Source organism: Acinonyx jubatus, chromosome A3 (assembly GCF_027475565.1).
Source record: "Acinonyx jubatus isolate Ajub_Pintada_27869175 chromosome A3, VMU_Ajub_asm_v1.0, whole genome shotgun sequence".
Lineage (NCBI taxonomy): Eukaryota > Metazoa > Chordata > Mammalia > Carnivora > Felidae > Acinonyx > Acinonyx jubatus.
In genome coordinates, this window is record NC_069388.1 from 31,312,981 (window position 1) to 31,330,208 (window position 17,228).

Consider the following 17,228-nt stretch of genomic DNA (forward strand, 5'->3'; position numbering starts at 1 on the left):
TGAACTCCGGTGAGATCAGCAGAATTGCCCAGTTGAATCCAGCCCAAAATGCTATTCAAAGAAATATGAACAAATTAATATCCTGGTGAAAACATCCCAGGAACTACCTGAACTTAAAACAAAATTAATTTTAATTTTTTTATTTTTATTTCAGAGAGAGAGAACAAGCAGGGGAAAGGGGCAGAGGGAGAGAGAAAGAGACAGAATCCTAAGCAGGCTCTGCACTGTCAGCATGGAGCAGGACTTGGGGCTCAACCCCACAACTCTGGGATCATGACCTGAGCCGAAATCAAGAGTCGGACACTTCTACCAATTGAGCCGCTCAGGTGCCCTGTACCTGAACTTTTTGATCTGAAGCTGCAGATCGGGATGCAGGAGTTATCAGCGTAGAGGGAGTACATATTTGAGGTTGTGAAAAGGGATGAGATCGCCTTGGGGCACCTCAGAAGCACCAGTGAGAGGTGGAAAAGAAACGGGCATAGAGCTCATAAGAGCAATTTCCAGAAGAAAAGTATCAACAGTGCCATGTGCCAAGGAAATATTAGGAAAGATGAAATCTGAAAAGAGAATGTTGGATTTGGCAATTAATGATTGGTCATCAGAGATCTTGACCAGAGCAGTTTCGGGAGACAGGAGGGCCCAGAGATCAGGTTGCAATAGGATTACGATGGGTTGAGGAGTAAGCAGCAGGTGGGAAGTAGACTGTTTTTCCTAGGAGTCTGGGCTGTGGAAGCAAATAGAGGGAGAGGGGGAGGGGTGGTAGCTTGATGAAACCACACAGTCAAGGGAGGCCTGAACCTTCTTTTTGTCTTTCAAGATAGGGGAGGCTTGAAAATGTTTAGAAAGTGTTGGGATAGGGAGGATATTAAGAAAAGCCATAATATCCACTGGGACTTGTTTCTTGAGAGGCAGGGTTTCTTTTAATCAGGGGAAAGGACGCCATAACACACAGAATGAAAGAAAACAAACACAAAACTAGAGGGTAGGCGTTGTGGGGGTGAATGAGAGAGACAAGTTTGTAGATATGGGAGTGGGAAACTGAGGTACCCAGGCTTGACAGCATCCATTTCCTCTGGGTCGTCAGAGATCCAAGAGGCAGAAGACAGGCTTTAAAAGAGTAGCAAAGCTTTGGAACAGGCTCTGTGGGCGTGAAGGAGGGAGCCGACCGGGCACCAGTGTGGAATTCACTGGGATGCTGAGATCCATCTGAGGTTTGATGATCACTCATCTGGCCACTACCTGTGCCAGCTGTGTAGCACTTGGCAGTCTATGTGTACGAACTAGCAATGTGAATACTGGCTTACTCCATGGATTTCCTTCTAGCTTCATTGCCTGCAACACAAACTCTTCTTTTAATTTTTCTGATTATTAAGTTTTACTGGGCATGTGGCTTTCACGATCAAAGACTGCATTCACAAGCTTCTCTTGCAGCTAGTTGTGGCCACTTGACTAAATACTGACCAATGGGATATGAGTGCCAGTAAGTGTCCCTAAAGGACTAGGCATGGCCGTCTTTCTCTCTTCCTGTTTCTCTCTGGTTGGAATGCAGATACAATGGCTTGAACCCAAGCAACTATTTTTGGTTATGAGGGAGAAGCTACACATTCAAATGGCAAAGCAACAAGATAGAAGAGATCTTGGTCCCAAATGATCACGGAGCCAATATATCAGCACTGGACTAGCTACTAGCCAAAAGTCATTTACATGAAGAAAAATATTCTATCACACTTAAGTACATTTTCTGTTTTATATAAATGAAACTAATTCTAAATTTCCATACTCACTGCTCTCTTGAAGAGCCTCACCTACACTGATATTCTGTCAACTCCAGATGCCTATTTATTTCTCAACTCCCTATTTAAGTTTCTTCTAAGGTCTTTTTTGAACACCTACTACATGTTCTGACCTGGCATCAGCTCTGCTTATTCAAATCTCTGACCAAAGACTTATCACATTTGGGCACTTCTGTTTATATTTTACTTCTGATTAAACCTAAGGGGAAATACTTTCAATTCTTACTCAACTATTTTTAGTATTGCATTATTTTCACCGTGCTACAAAAAAAAATCATGCCATCCTGTGTTACACATTTATTAACTCACTTATTCAACATTGATTTGAACACTTTCTATGTACTTCGAAGTGATGGACTTCACAGAGACAAAAATCAGTGTGGTATCCCATCAAGAACTTGACCACCCAGCACAAGAGAAGAATATGAAAGTAACTAAAATAATGAAATTAGAAGTGACGCAGCCATATTTTGCATGTTTTGGAGAAGTAGGCAATATTTGAAATATTTTCCTAAATTTCCCATTGTGGTTTATAAGACTGGATTTAGAACTAAAATTTCCTGATTCCCAATATTCTGGTCATTGTATCAGACTCCACCCTAAGCCATGATTCCAAGTTTCATAAAACCATCTTAAAAGAATTTTTTTTTAATTTGTTTAAAAGTTTAAAAAAAGAAAACAAGGGCTGTGAAAGAAGTAGGAGTTGATTTAAGTTTATTCATTTGTTTCCCAGTGTCAGGGCCCGAGGTAGATGTTGAGATAAAATTGACACAAATGACTGATGTGGTCTTGTCCTCACAGATATTAAAAATAAATCTCCCATGTAAACATCAAGTGCTAACTGTGATGAAAACATTTCCAAAGGGAGGTCCAGAGAGGATATGATGGAGCGTTGGTCCTAGACAGGAAAAGCATGGCAGGGGCTGGGCTGGGGAGGGGGGGTAGCCTAGCAAAGGCATGAGGAAAGGCCCATTAACAGGAGAGAATAACAAAGACACTGAGAGTTGGCTCACTCCCTGGAGCTCAGAGAGCAAGGGGAAGCGAACGTGGTGTAAGAGGAGATGGGAGAGGTAAGTAGGCGCCAGACTGCAGAGGCTCCTGTAGACCACATTACAACTTTGGCTTCTTTTAAGAGCAACAGGAGGCAAGTGAAGTGGTTTGCTTTCAAACAGATCCCTCGGGCTGCCAAGTGAAGAGAGAAATATGGGGATGAGGAAAGAGTAGGAAGCAGGGAGACCAGTTTGGTGGCCATGGCGGGAATGCATCTGTGAGGTGAGAATAGCCTGGACACGGGTGTGCTGTGGGGGGAGAGAGACTGATGGGAGAAGTCTTCAGGAGGACTTAGCAATAGTTTGGAGCTGGGATGTGAGGAAAGGGAAGTCAAGGAGGACACTTGGGCGTTTGGGTTTCTTCACCTGATGGATGATGCTATCATTCAGGGAAGAACACGAACCAGATTTGGGGATAAGGGCAAAATGAAACAGGTCTTTCTTGGGTCCAGTTTTGGACATGCTGACTTTAAAATGCCCTTGAAATGCTCAAGTGAAAATGTCATGAAGGGGGTCAAAAAATGGGTCTAGATTCACTTAGGAGTGGGACCTGGGTGGGAGAGGGGGATGATGAGTTACCTGTGGGTCGGTTCAAACTGAAGCTACAGGCAGGGATGAGACAACCCAGGCAGTGTGTGGGCATTAAGGGAGCAGGGGGTGGGAGTGAGTGGAGAGGGCTGGGTGGCCAGGGAGGGCAGCAGGAGCACAGGTAGGAATTAGCTAAGGAAAAGGAGGAAAAGCCGGAGATGGGAGAGACTTGTAGGCCAGTCAGGAGAGCATTGTTTTCATTTTATTTAAGTTTATTTATTTATTTTGAGAGAGAGACAGAGAGAGAGAGAGACAGAGAGAGAGAATCACAAGTAGGCTTTGTGATTGGGAGTGGAGCCCAATGTGGGGCTCAAACTCACAAACTGTGAGATCATGACCTGAACCAAAATCAAGAGTCAGATGCTTAACTGACTGAGCCACCCAAGTGCCTCAAAGAAAACATTTCAAGGAGCATTCAACAATGTCAAAAGCTGCTGGGAGAATGAATAAGATGTGGCCCAAAATCTGCCTGGGGAATCCAGTGTCATGGTGCCGATTCGAGTTCAAAATGTTTTGATGGAATGACAAGGGTGAAAGCCAATCTGGAGGGAATTGAGGAGTAAATGGAGGTACGGAAATGGAGGCAGAGTATAGATAATTATTTTGAAAAGTTTGACTGCAAAGTGGAAGAGAGAACTAGGGCAAAAGCTAGAGAAGGATGTGGGCTTGAGGGCTTTGTTGTTTCTCTTTATGGTAGATTCATAAATAGAAAATCCATAAATTGATTCAAATACACACAGAAATTTAGAACATAATAAAAGTGGCATCTCAAATCTCTGGGGCTAAGACTTTTTACGAAATGGTGTTGGGATGCCTGAATAGCCATTTGGACATTCTAAAATTGGATCTATACCTCATATCATATATGAGTAAATTCCAAATGAACTGGATCTGTAAATGTAAAAATGAAGCCATACAATTCTAGAAGAAAACGTGTGAATTCCTTGATATCTTGAGGGTGGGGTAAGGCTTTTGTTTGTTTGTTTGTTTGTTTGTTTTTAGTAATCTCTATACCCAATGTGGGGCTCAAACTCAAAACCCTGAGATCAAGAGTCACATGCTCTTCTGACTGAGCCAGCTAGGCACCCCTTTTATGTATGTATATATGTATATATGTATATATGTATGTATGTATGTATGTATTTAGTAAGGGAAAGGTATTTTTAACTCAAAATCCAGATACAATGAAAGAAGTGTTTGATAAATGTTATTATTTAGAAAGAAACCTTTGCATGCCAAAAAAAAGAACAACACAAAACACAGTAAGGAGGAAAACAAATTAAAAAAAAATAAACAAAGTTAAAAGGCAAATGACAAACTTTTGTCTTCTTGGGGTAAATATTTGCCTCATGCATTATATATATTATGTGTATTACCGGTAAAGGAATAGATATATAGATATAGATATAAAGAACCAGTGGAGAGGGAATAATTGGCCAGAGAAGAAAGGGGAAGCAAAGAGAAGGAAGGGAAGGGAAGGGAAGGGAAGGGAAGGGAAGGGAATGGAAGGGAAGGGAAGAGGAAGAGAAGATCAATAGTGTGAGTGTCCTGTGAACAGTCCAGGACAGAGGATAGGGCATAGAAAGACAAAAAGGGACTGCCAGCAACTTCTGTGTTAAATCGACAGGAAGATAATCTGGATGTGGCTAGATGTTTAATAACATTAGGAAGCCAGTTAGCAGCTGAGAGGGAGAGGAGAGAAATTTAAAATAATCATGGTGGAGGGCAGGAGCCTGCACTGACCAGAGAAATGCCCAGAAAGACCAAAGCCTATTGAATGAATGCACTTGGTGAAGGTGAACTCACAAAGGAGCCATTGTGCCCCATGAGTGGCTTTTCCCTGGCAGTCCTTGAGAGCTGAGTTATTTGACTTTTTATTGTCTTCTTGGGGCAAGGACTTCCTCCTGATTCCACTCTATCATCCTGGGAATTTTTTTCCTACAGATCCAGGAAGAGGGAGGAAATGAAGGGAGGCTCAGAAAGAAGCAGTTTAACTTATATGAAAAATATTTTGACTAACTCATTGAGTTTGTCAAGTAAAACAGTGAGCAATGTGAGACCTGGAGAGAGGCAGAGAAATTCAGAAGATTCTGAGAGAAATGTTAAGGACAACTGTTAGAAGAAGGCTAGTGGTAAGTTTATCTTATCACCTTAATTCAGAGCTTGCTCTCACTGAATTTTGTTTTGTGGTTGAGTGAGGAAACCCTTGCTCAGAGCTCAGAGTCCTAACACTTCCTCGAGTTAATCTCTGAGATGGTTCTCTGAAGGGGATGGTACATAGGGTGTGTCTGTCTCTGCGATTTGCTAGCTCCTTCCTCCTTGCTTGCCACTCCTCCCTCCCCCCAGTTCCATGCTGTCTGCAGATTAAATAGACATTAAGAGTTTCCTGTTATGACAACCTCTTCACAGCCAGGGCTGGTGGGAATGGCCCTTAGTTTAGTGTTGCTGGCACTCAGGGGATGGTAGGTTATATGCTAAGAGAAAGAATGTGAGTGTAGTGAGTTCCTTTTGCAGAGCGGGGGGCAGGGGGGAAAGCATTCCTGTCTAGGACCTTGAGATCCTTAATCAGAGCAGAATACAGACTCATTCTCCATGGAAAGGATTACAAAATCCATGATGACAATATAATTTAAAAACAAAAACAGGGGCGCCTGGGTGGCGCAGTCGGTTAAGCGTCCGACTTCAGCCAGGTCACGATCTCACGGTCCGTGAGTTCGAGCCCCGCATCAGGCTCTGGGCTGATGGCTCGGAGCCTGGAGCCTGTTTCCGATTCTGTGTCTCCCTCTCTCTCTGCCCCTCCCCCGTTCATGCTCTGTCTCTCTCTGTCCCAAAAATAAATAAAAAACGTTGAAAAAAAATTTAAAAACAATAATTTAAAAACAAAAACAAAAAAGCCAGTTTTCTGGGGGTCAGAAGTCCATCTTGGAAAGATCGTGTCTGCATCTAGACACTGCCCATAGCCCAGCTCTGTGTGTCTACAGAGTCTCAAAGCACAAGAGAGAAATAACGCCAGTGAGTCACCAAGTCTAGCTATTTGCTGGGAAGGTGACTTCAGAGGGAACCCAGCCAAAGCTGGAGGCATTTGTGCAGTTGGAAACTAGATTACCAGCCTGGCCCTGTTTATGTGGGACATACTGACCTGGGAAGGACTAGAGCTCCTTTAGTCCTAGGGGTGGTCCAAAGCTGGGAATAGTAACTCTGATTCCTTTTAGAATAATCACATTCTTTGCAGTTTGTTTATATTAACATCTGTTTGTGTCTCTCTTCTGGGCAGGCCCCTCCTAACCTCCTAACTTGAGGACTGATTGACCTTCTAGGTGTTACTCCCAATGACCCAACTTTGAACTAACTGCCCATGTGGCAAGGTGATGTGAAGATACTTTCATTCTGAAGGAAGACTCTAACAATACAAAGGAATGAATATCTAATGTTGGAACTTCAGGTACATAAAGTGTCCAAAGATGTTTTGGGCCAGGATGTTCTACCTTGTGCTGTTCAAATGATCGACTAGGTAGCCTCCTACTTTACCCTCTTAAGAGGTTGGCTCTGCCCTTTGGAACTTCAGAAACATCTGGCTCATTGTCTTTCTCAAAGGTTAGTGGATTTCAGTTCATTCCAAGGACTTACTGATAATGGGTATTTATAACTTGATATTATCAGTGGACAGTAGGTAAGTGCTTTTCTCGTCACTTTGATAGCAAAAGGAGAGTACGTTTACATGCTGTCTTCAGGTATGGCGGGGAGGTGGATTTTACTACCTTCTTTTATAGAACAGGAATATTAGGAACCCCAGGAGCGGAGGCTGCAAACTCTCAGAGTGTCACCACAGACATGGAGTGAGCACTCTGCCTCTCTCATGCATCTGTCTGGCTATCCACAACAAAGGAGGCAGCCAATTTAAGATAATAAACCCAACGAAGGGGCTGTCTTCACATTTTTATTTTCTACATCAATGGGTTTGGAGCATTTGAGCTTTGTAATTACACATTTCTCCTCGTTTATGCTTTCGCTAGTGATTTGCCCTCTCTTGGCCTTTAAACAAGCCAGTTTAGCAACCATGCATTCTGACATGGGGTTTTTATAGCACACTCAAAGGGTGTTTCTAAAACACACAAAGGATTTAGGTCACAGATATCCAGTATAAGGCTGTGTCTGCTCTATTTTAATAATGCTCTTAAAAAATAATTTATGAGTTCAATGTGCTCCGGTTCATTAGTTTAAATGAAAACTTAAATCATTCCCTAAATTATAAATTATTTTTGACTTATTTTCTAAAGCTAGGAATAGTACCACTGATTCTTTTTAGGATAATTGTATTCTTTACAGTTTATATATTTTAAAATCCTCTTAGCCATTTACGAGCTTTGTCTCTGTGTCTCGGTTTCCTCACCTGTGAAACAGACATAATAATAGTACCTTACCCACAGCATTATTACTAAAATTACATGAAGAAATTCATGTCATTAATGCCCTTAGCACCGTCTAGAGTGCTCTACCAAACTTAGCTATTGGTAGCATATTATAATTATTTTGAATTACAGAAGTAATGTGTGTTGTTGTAAAAAAAAAAAAATCCAAAGAATTTGGAGGTTTATAAACCAAAGAGTAATCGTGTCCACTCTTCACCAGCCCTACCCGGTCCTACTTTCTAGAGATAGCCACTGTATATCGACTGCAGTTTTTCTCTGCGCTTAGAACTTTGCTTGCCATCTAGCAACTGGCCATGGACATCCTTCCAGAGCAGGTTCCCTAGAGCCCCCTTTTTACATAAGATGGGTATTAGCTCCTCACCTGATCTGTCTGTGGCTCTGATATGTGTTTAGGTCAGCTTTGCACATTTCTGTGCAGTCAAATCCTTGCTCTTTCCTTACACCTTCTGGGGTATGTAGAATGCATAGGAAGACCTTCTCAGGGACCAGCATTTAGAAATACACTTCCCAGAACTGGAAAATAAAGACTTGCACAATTCAAGAGAAATTTTGGAAGATACATTACACATTAGTGTGAGTGTATTTTGCTTTTCGCTGGAGAAGTTCAAAGACTGAACTGCTTTTAGGTGTCATGGACAATGCTACCTTCAGTTAAAGATGAGAAATACAGGAATGAAGACATCTTCCAATCTGCACAGCCTCTTCGTGGCACCTGCAGGCTTTTTAGAGGTCATGGTGTGGAAAGAATGGGGGGGAGAAGTCAGTAATTTGGTGCTCGATGTAGTTCAACCTGTGATTTAACCAGCATGGAGTGTAAGAAGGTGGCTTTACCTTATTTCATTTCAGAAGGTTGTTGTCAAAGATCATAGCAGCAAAATCATTTGGAGACTCAAAAATTACCAACAAAGCCAGATGAAGCCAGCAGCTCTTGGCAAGTTCTGTCAAGTTCTCTGCATTCTTGCTCACATCCAGGCATTGAGACACTATCTTTGAGAACATGACTCAAAGGTATTTTCCAAAAAGACAAGTGGATATTTAAAAAGAAAAAAAATTTTGAGTGATTACTGTATCTTTGACAGTGAGGTATTTCCATAAATATTTCACTACTCATGTTTTTCCTACATTTTTCTTTTTTTCTTAGTAAACACATACTGTGTCTATGTAAAGTCAGCACAACTGGCTGAAAAATATGAGGCCCACTATTTCAAAATAATTTTGTTAGGAGTTGTGTGAGATTTTTGAAGATAAAAAGATAGTCTCCACCCATAATCTAGTTATTTATATTCTTTTTATTTTCTAGACTTTTTAGGGAATAATTTAGAAAAATACCAAGCAATTAGGAGTAGAATATCTTATATTTTGAGATAAGGACAATTCTCTTGTGCTCTATCATGTTAATCAATTGGTGTGCTGCTCAGACATATTATTTTTAAAGGCACGGTGTAGCAGTGTCCTCCAATGATCCATGCCTTTATGTACTCCTCTCCCACAATGAATCAAGCCCTGAATGACTAATAGAACACATGGGAGGGGATAGTGTGTGACTTGGCAGTCTAAGTTTTTGAAGATATGGCAGCTTCCATCTTGGTCTCTTGGATTGCTTACTCTAGGACAAGGACTGGAATTAGGGCTAATGGGCAAAACCCAGCCTGCAAATTGTTTTTGCATGCCTGTGAGCAAAGATTGGCTTTCTTATTTAAAAAAAATTTTTCTTTTTTAACATTTATTCATTTTCGAGAGACAGAGAGAGAGATCGTGAGCAGGGGAAGGGCAGAGAGAGAGAGGGAAACACAGAATGTGAAGCAGGCTCCAGGCTCTGAGCTGTCAGCACAGAGCCAGAGGTGGGGCTCAAACTCATGACCTCAGCTGAAATCAGACGCTTAACTGACTGAGCCACCCAGGCTCCCCTCCTATTTTTAAAATAGTTTTCTAGGGGCACCTGGGTGGCTCAGTTGGCTGAGCATCTGACTCCTGGCTTCAGCTCAGGTCTTTAGTCTCACGGTTCATGAGTCAGAGCCCCACATCAGGTTCTGCACTGACAGCACAAAGCCTGCTTGGGATTCTCTCTCTCCTACTCTCACTTCCCCTTCTCTGGCTCATGCTCTCTCTCTCTGTCTTTCAAAATAAATAAATAAACTTAAAAACAAAAAATCAAATATAGTTTTAAAAATTTTATTATTATTATTATTATTATTATTATTTTAGAGAGAGAGAGAGAGAGCGTGTGCACTGGGTAGAGGGACAGGGGGAGAGGAAATCTTAAGCAGGCTCCAGGCTCAGCACGGAGCCCAACGTGGGGCTTGATCCCATGACCCTGGGATCATGACTTGAGCCGAAATCAAGAGTTGGACACTCAACGAACTGAGCCACCCAGGTACTCCTAAAATAGAGTTTATTAAAAAGGGGAGAATATGTGGTAGACTGGAGGTGGCCCACAGGGCTTAAAATATTTGCTGTCTGGTCCTTTACAGAAAAAGTTTGCCACGCCAGATCTGAGGAATGCAGGCAGCTTGCTGTGAACACACTTATCTGGAGTGCCCTGGGCCTCAGGCGGTCCTATGAAAAGGCCAATATGGAGAGAAACTGAGGCCTCCCATCCAGAGCCAACACAAACTTCCTCGTCATGAGTGAATCAGCAGGGAAGTGGAGTCTTCAACTCCAGTTCAGCCTTCAAAAGGTTTCAGCCTTACCTGCTATCAGCCCGTATCGTCATGAGACACACTGAGCCAGAACCATCTAGTCAAACCACTGCCAAATAACTGAAGCACAGAAACCATAAGAGATAATAAAAGATCAAGTGTTATTTTAAGTCTCAAAGTTTTGGGGTAATTTATCAGGCAGCCATAGTAAATAGAATATATTATGTATTGTCCCCAGGTAAAATGCTCATTCACTTCCTTTAAAAGTTCTTGGAGGTAGGAAGAATATAAACACATAAAAATCTTCATCACCCTATTATATCTGATGATTTCAAAGCTTTGCAATAACTACTAAGACCTCAGACATCACATTCCAATAAAGGTATAAGAATCAAATTATTTCTTTAGTATTTATAGATATCATCAATGTTTTCATCTACAGCCTCTACAAACTGCCTTTGTTCCCTGCTGACATCATACTTTCATTATACCTGGTATTCTTCAAATCACTCGTTTGCAAGGAAAGTGAATTTAGAATTGCTAGCCATCAGTCTGTCAATGACGCCATCAAGCAATTTTGGTTTTTTTTCTAAGTAGTCCTGGAAGGCATTTATTGTTCCCTTTTCACAGGCAAGGAAGTTGAGGCTCACAGAGATTAAAGGGCTACAGCCACGTAATTGGTTATTGAGAGCTAGGACTGAAGCTCAGCCTCCTGACTCTACACTAAGAGATCTTGTTTCTTCACCTCTGAGTATAGATAGTCCAGAGTGGCTTTGGGTTATAGGTCAGACAGTCTTTACCATTGTGCTAGTACTGACTCTAGAAATTAAGGTCCAAGCTTATGTTCATGATAAATATACACGGTCCAAGTGCTGGGTATCTATTGGCAAATAAAACCCACATCTTCACTTTCATGGATCTTCCGGTCCAGTCTAGGAGCTTACAGTCTATCTGATACGTATTTTTTTTCCTTGGACATCTATTTATTGCTTAATTAAGGCTTTATAATATTGCATGAATGAAAAGCAATAGGATGCCTTGAGACTCATCAATTACTTAACCCTTGAACTTTTGTAAGGTTTTCTTTCTTTCTTCTTAAAGCTAAATTCCCCAGATGGGTGAGTAATTAGATCAAGGTTCAGAATAACAAAGACAGATAAGGTAACTGCAAACAACATCATCCCACGTTGAAAGAGCTATTCTGGTCTTTCACCTAAAGTGACTTCTTTCTGCTGAAAGAGATTTGGCACCAGCTAGCTTAGCTGATGGCAGAAAAATCAACCATGAAATATAAAGGTTTCATAAGATTGTGACATAACCCAGTTTTTTACAGCCATTATATAATCAATGGCAAAACAGCAGGGGGACCGAAATAACTTATACCTTACTTTTGGAATGCAATAAAATCTCTATTTTGCTGTCTCCACAGATTTAAAGTCCCTATTTTGTTTTGATGATGACTTCAATTAGTTTTCATTTCTTATGCACTAACCAATTGAAAGTGGTAAGGAAGGATGGTCAGAGGCATGCTATATGGCAAAGACAAGTCATTTCAGAATTCAGAAATTTGCTCCAGGAAGCCCATCAGAAAGATAAAACTTATTACGGAGAGGCCACAGGAGAATAAAGAAGAATTAGTTTATAAGCAAACAAGTATGTTTTTTCTTTTATTATTATTATTTTTTGTTTATTTATTTTTGAGAGAGAGAGAGAGCATAAGCAGGGGAGGGGCAGAGAGAGAGAGGGAGACACATAATCCGAAGCAGGTTTCAGGCTCCAAGCTGTCAGCACAGCCCGACACAGGTCTGGAACCCATGAGCCGTGGGATCATGACCTGAGCTGAAGTTGGACGTTTAACGGACTGAGCCACCCAGGCGCCCTAACAATGTGTTTTTCAAGGAAAGGGTGACAATGGCAAAATGTTCCAAGGTTTGTTTCACTGATAACAGGTCAGGAAGAAGGTATGTTTTTGAGACTTCTTGGAGAGTATAAGAGTTGAGTCAGATGGCAGTGGGGAATGCAGGACACCTGGGAAGAGACTTATTAATTCATGCATATAAAAATGCTTTTGAGTCACTGGGCTGGGATCTGGACTACAAATATGAAATAGACACAGTCCTTGCCTTCAAGGCAGTTACAGTTAGTGGGAGAAACAGAAAGGGCAAAGGAATTTAATCATGGTAAATGGAGGAATGCAGGGGTTCTTAGGAGGGATAACTAACTTTCATTTGAAAAGTCGGAGAAGGTTTCCTAGAAGAATTCCCTAAAGCTGAGATCTGAAAGATGAGAAAGACCAAAGAAGAGTGTCCCTAAGGAAGCAAACTGTCTACGTAAAAAGCTCAGGGGCGAAAGCAGGCAAGCACAGAGTATTGAAGGAAAAGAAAAGAGTGTACAGGTGGAGGGTTGGGGGGATAGTGGTGGGAGATAAGGGATAAGGGTCCTCTAAATCTAGTAAAGAAGTTTGAGCTTTAGCCCCAGCGTAAGGGAGTGGTGTGCTTAAACTTCATTAAAACAAAACAAAACAAAACAAAACAAAACAAAACAAAACAAACTGGCTGCAAGAGAGTTGGAAAGCTGTTGTCATCCAGGTGGCAGATAATGGTGAGCTGTACTCAGAAAGTTGCTGTGTGGATGGAGAGAATTAAGAGATAGTCAGTAGATCTCTAAGAAAAAGAATCAGCAGGGTTATGGCTGTATACAGGACATGCTGACAAAGGAGGAAAAAACGTTCTGGCTTTGGCAACTAAATGGTCCAACTCACTGAGACAGCAGACACTGAGGTAGGAGCAGGTTGACTGAGAGGTGGGAGAAGTTTGAAATAAAGGTGACTGAAGGATATGTTGATTTGAATCTCAGGAGGAGCCTTTCAGGAGGCTTAGAGGTTTGGGAATCATGAGCATAGATGGGAAGGAGAAGATTCAAGACAGAATCCTGAGAAAGGCCCACAACGAAGAGAGAGAAGAGCTTATAAAGGAGATTTAAATGAATTTTTAAAAGAGGAAAAAGAAAAATAGGAGGGTGGTATCAGGGAAACCCAGGAAAAAACATTTTCCAGAGGGAAGGCATGATCAACAGTGCTCAATGCCATTGGAAACCAGGCTGAAGCATCAGACAAACTCCAGTTGAGGGACATTCCACAAAATAAGTGACCTGGAATCTTAAAAAACATCAACACCAAGAAATACAAAAAAACCCGAGGAATGGAGATTCGAGGAGACCAATGAAACATGGAAACTGAGAATGCAATGCATGATCTCAGATTTTTTTTTTTTGCTGTATTTTCTATCATCTTTAATGGTTGTATAATAATTCAGATAATTTCATTTAATTATATTTGAGTTTGTCACTTTATGAAACAAACAGGAAAGCAACTTAGTATTATTCCAGGCTTTCTCTAATCACAATTTGTGTTACTTTAGAAGAATGTTTTTAGGGCACCTGGGTGGCTCAATTGGTTGAGCGACGACTCTTGATTTCAGCTCAGGTCAGATCCCAGGGTCCTGGGATGGAGTTCTCCCCACAACCTCCACACTTAGCGTGGAGCCTGCTCAAGATTTTCTCCCTTTCCCTCTCCACTTCCCAGCTCACACACATTCTCTCTCTCCCTCAAATAATAATAATAATAATAATAATAATAATAATATTTTATAAGATATATTACATGAAAAAGGGTGAAAATTGAATCTATACACTTTGACTACCAATGCTGGAAGAAAAAATGAAATTTACAGTTGCTGTGTTAGGTTTGTCTGAATATGTTTTTACTTCTGCTTCTATTTTTATTTGCCTTCAAATTCAGCATGTGGTTGGCCAAACCTCAGCTAGCATTATTTAAAAAATTCTTCTCAAGTGAAGGACTCCCTAAATTACGGGATTCTATTCTAAGATAGGAATCTGTAGGAGGATGTGAGTGTACAGGACTCTTTCAAGAAGATGGTGAAATGGGACAATGACCTTCAGTCTCCTTTCTGTGATCCTGCAATTCTGGCACTGGTGTATGGCTAAGTCGCACGCAACATACTAAAATATTTTCATTCTCTTTGTTAATTTCTCTCTACTCTTTATGTTTTTTAAAACGTAGGCATTTAAATTTTTAAAATTAAAAATGTTTCCTGTTTTCTTCAACGTCCACCAAGAGCATTTACCAATAAGCCTTCGGTAAAGTTTAGTCAAGGGCGAAAAATTTCACTGGCTTGGCCAATGCCCTCAGTCAAGATGGCGGTAGCTACATTCTATTGCCCTCACTTGCCCTCAGCAAAGGTGGCTCCAGTGACTTCCTTTCAAACCCTCCTTTCCCATAACAAATATGGCGCCTCCGCTTCCGGATTTGGCTGTGCTGCTGTTGCCGGTCGGTGAGTGTAAACGGGACTTTGCAATTTTTCTCTATCAGTTGTCTTCGTGGAACAAGGAGTACCCTGGGATTGGGAATCGGCAGGGAGTCTAGGCAATGTTATCAGATCAGTCTCATAGTTGGGAAGTTATGGCGGCTTCCCCTGGCACACTTCCAATTTCCCGTACCACCCCTCCTCCACCCCAACAACACATGGCCTCTGCAGACACCTCTTTGGGGAAACCCCGTAAATTTGCAGGCAGTGTGACCGGATGCCCTTGGGTTCTTCTCCTTTTTAAAAAGCAGCTTTTTAAAGCAATAAATACATATCATAAAATTCGCCTGTTTAAGATGTAAAATTCAGTGGCTTTTCATATATTTCCAGAATTGTGCAGCCATCCCTACAATCTATTTTTATCTTTATTTTTTAAAGTTTATTTATTTAGAGAGAATGAGAGCGAGCGAGAGAGAGAGAGAGGGAGAGAGTGCACGGTCAAGGAGGGCAGGAGCAGAGAGAGAATCCCAAGCAGGCTCTGTACTGTCATTGCAAAGCCCATCAGGGGTTCCAGCCCATGAACCATGAGATCATGACCTGTATATGACCTGAGTCCTGAACCAGAATCAAGAGCGGGATGTTTAACTGATTTAGCCACCCAGGCACACCCCCCCACCCCAATCTAATTTTAGAACATTTCCATCACCCCAAAGAAATGCCCTGTGCCCCTTAGCAGTCTCCATTCACTTTGACCTTTCAGTTCTAGGTAGTTACTAGTCTACTTTCTATAGATTTGTCAATTTGGACATTTGATACAAATAAAATCATACAACATGTGGTCTTTCTTTACTAGTGTTAAAAGATAAACTGAGGCATATTTAAAATTCTAAGTTAATTTGAGACAAAAAGCAATTTGAATTGGGCAGGATCCAGTCTAGCAGATAGAAAGGAGCTCTGAGGAGTTGAACACAATGAGAGACTTATAGGCAGAAGGGAGCAGGAACAAGAAAGTGATACTAGGCCAAAAAAGCAGGTTGGTTATTGCATGGTTACTCCTCTTTAGGGGATGGCAAGGTTCTATCTGGCAGATTACCCAACTAGTGCTGATGAGGCGATTCCTGATTGGTTGTGGGGTTTAGCACAAGCAAAACCATTTTGGATCTGTTGTCTTGTTTTTTAACACTAGGTTTTTATCACTAAGTATACATGTGGCATGTATTCGAACTTAATTCTTTTATAAAGCTGAAAAATATTCCATGTGTGCATATACTACATTTTATTCATCCATTTATCAATTGATGGACATTTGGATTGTTATCACTTATTGTCTATTGTGGATAAAGCTGCTGAGGGGTGCCTGAGTGGCTCAGTTGGTTAAGCGTCCAACTTTGGCTCAGTTCAATGATCTCATGGTTCATGGGTTCGAGCCGTGCCTTGGGCTCTGTGCTGACAGCTCGTAGCCTGGAGCCTGCTTCCGATTCTGTCTCCCTCTCTCTCTGCCCCTCCCTTGCTCACACTGTCTCTCTCTCAAAAATAAACAAATATTAAAAAAAAATTAAAAAAAAAAGGCTGCTGTGAACATTTGTGTAATATTTGTGTGGACATATGTTTTTTAAAAAAATTTTTTTAATGTTTATTTATTTTTGAGAAAGAGAGACAGAGTGCAAGCAGGGGAGGAGCAGAGAGAGAGAGAGACACAGAATCTGAAGCAGGCTCCAGGCTCTGAGCTGTCAGCACAGAGCCCGATGCAGCGCTTGAACTCATAAACCATGAGATCATGACCTGAGCCAAAGTTGGATGCTTAACCAACTGAGCCACCCAGGCACCCCTGGATATATGTTTTTATGTCTCTTGAGCATATGCCTAGCAGTGGACTTCCCAGGTCCAAGTGTAACCTCGTTTAACCTTTTGAAGAACTACCAAACTGTTTTCCAAAGTGCTGGCAACTTTGTATGTGGATATCCACTTGTCTCAGTGAAAAGACTGCCCTTTCCTTTTCCTATGTCTTGGAAAATCAATTGACCATAACTGTACATTTTACTTATGGATTCTCAGTTCTATTCCATTGATCTATATGTCCATCCTTATGCCAGTACTCACAGTCTTGATTAGTGTGGCTTTTTACTAAGTTTTGAAATTAAAAAAAAAAAAAATGAGTCCTCCAACTTTGTTCTTTTTCAGGATTGTTTTAGCTATTTTGGTTCCCTTGAATTTCTGTATGAATTTTTTAAGTACTTTTGTCAATGTCTGCAAATAGAAAAAAACACACACACAACTGAGATGCAACTAAGAATTACATTGATCTATAGATCAATTCAAGCCATATTGCCATCTTAAAATATTAAAATATTAGATGTGTTTCTATTCATTTAGATTTTTAATTTCTTTCAACTCTTTTTAAAAA

General features: G+C 41.1%; 1 long non-coding RNA gene across 1 annotated transcript; it reads left to right on the forward strand.

Moving 5' to 3' along the window:
* Window positions 1-5,089: 5,089 nt before the first annotated feature.
* Window positions 5,090-12,936, forward strand: LOC113602472 (uncharacterized). The gene is made up of 3 exons (XR_003423915.2): window positions 5,090-5,562; window positions 6,705-7,024; window positions 10,332-12,936. It is a non-coding gene; the product is annotated as an uncharacterized LOC113602472 (long non-coding RNA).
* Window positions 12,937-17,228: the final 4,292 nt, after the last annotated feature.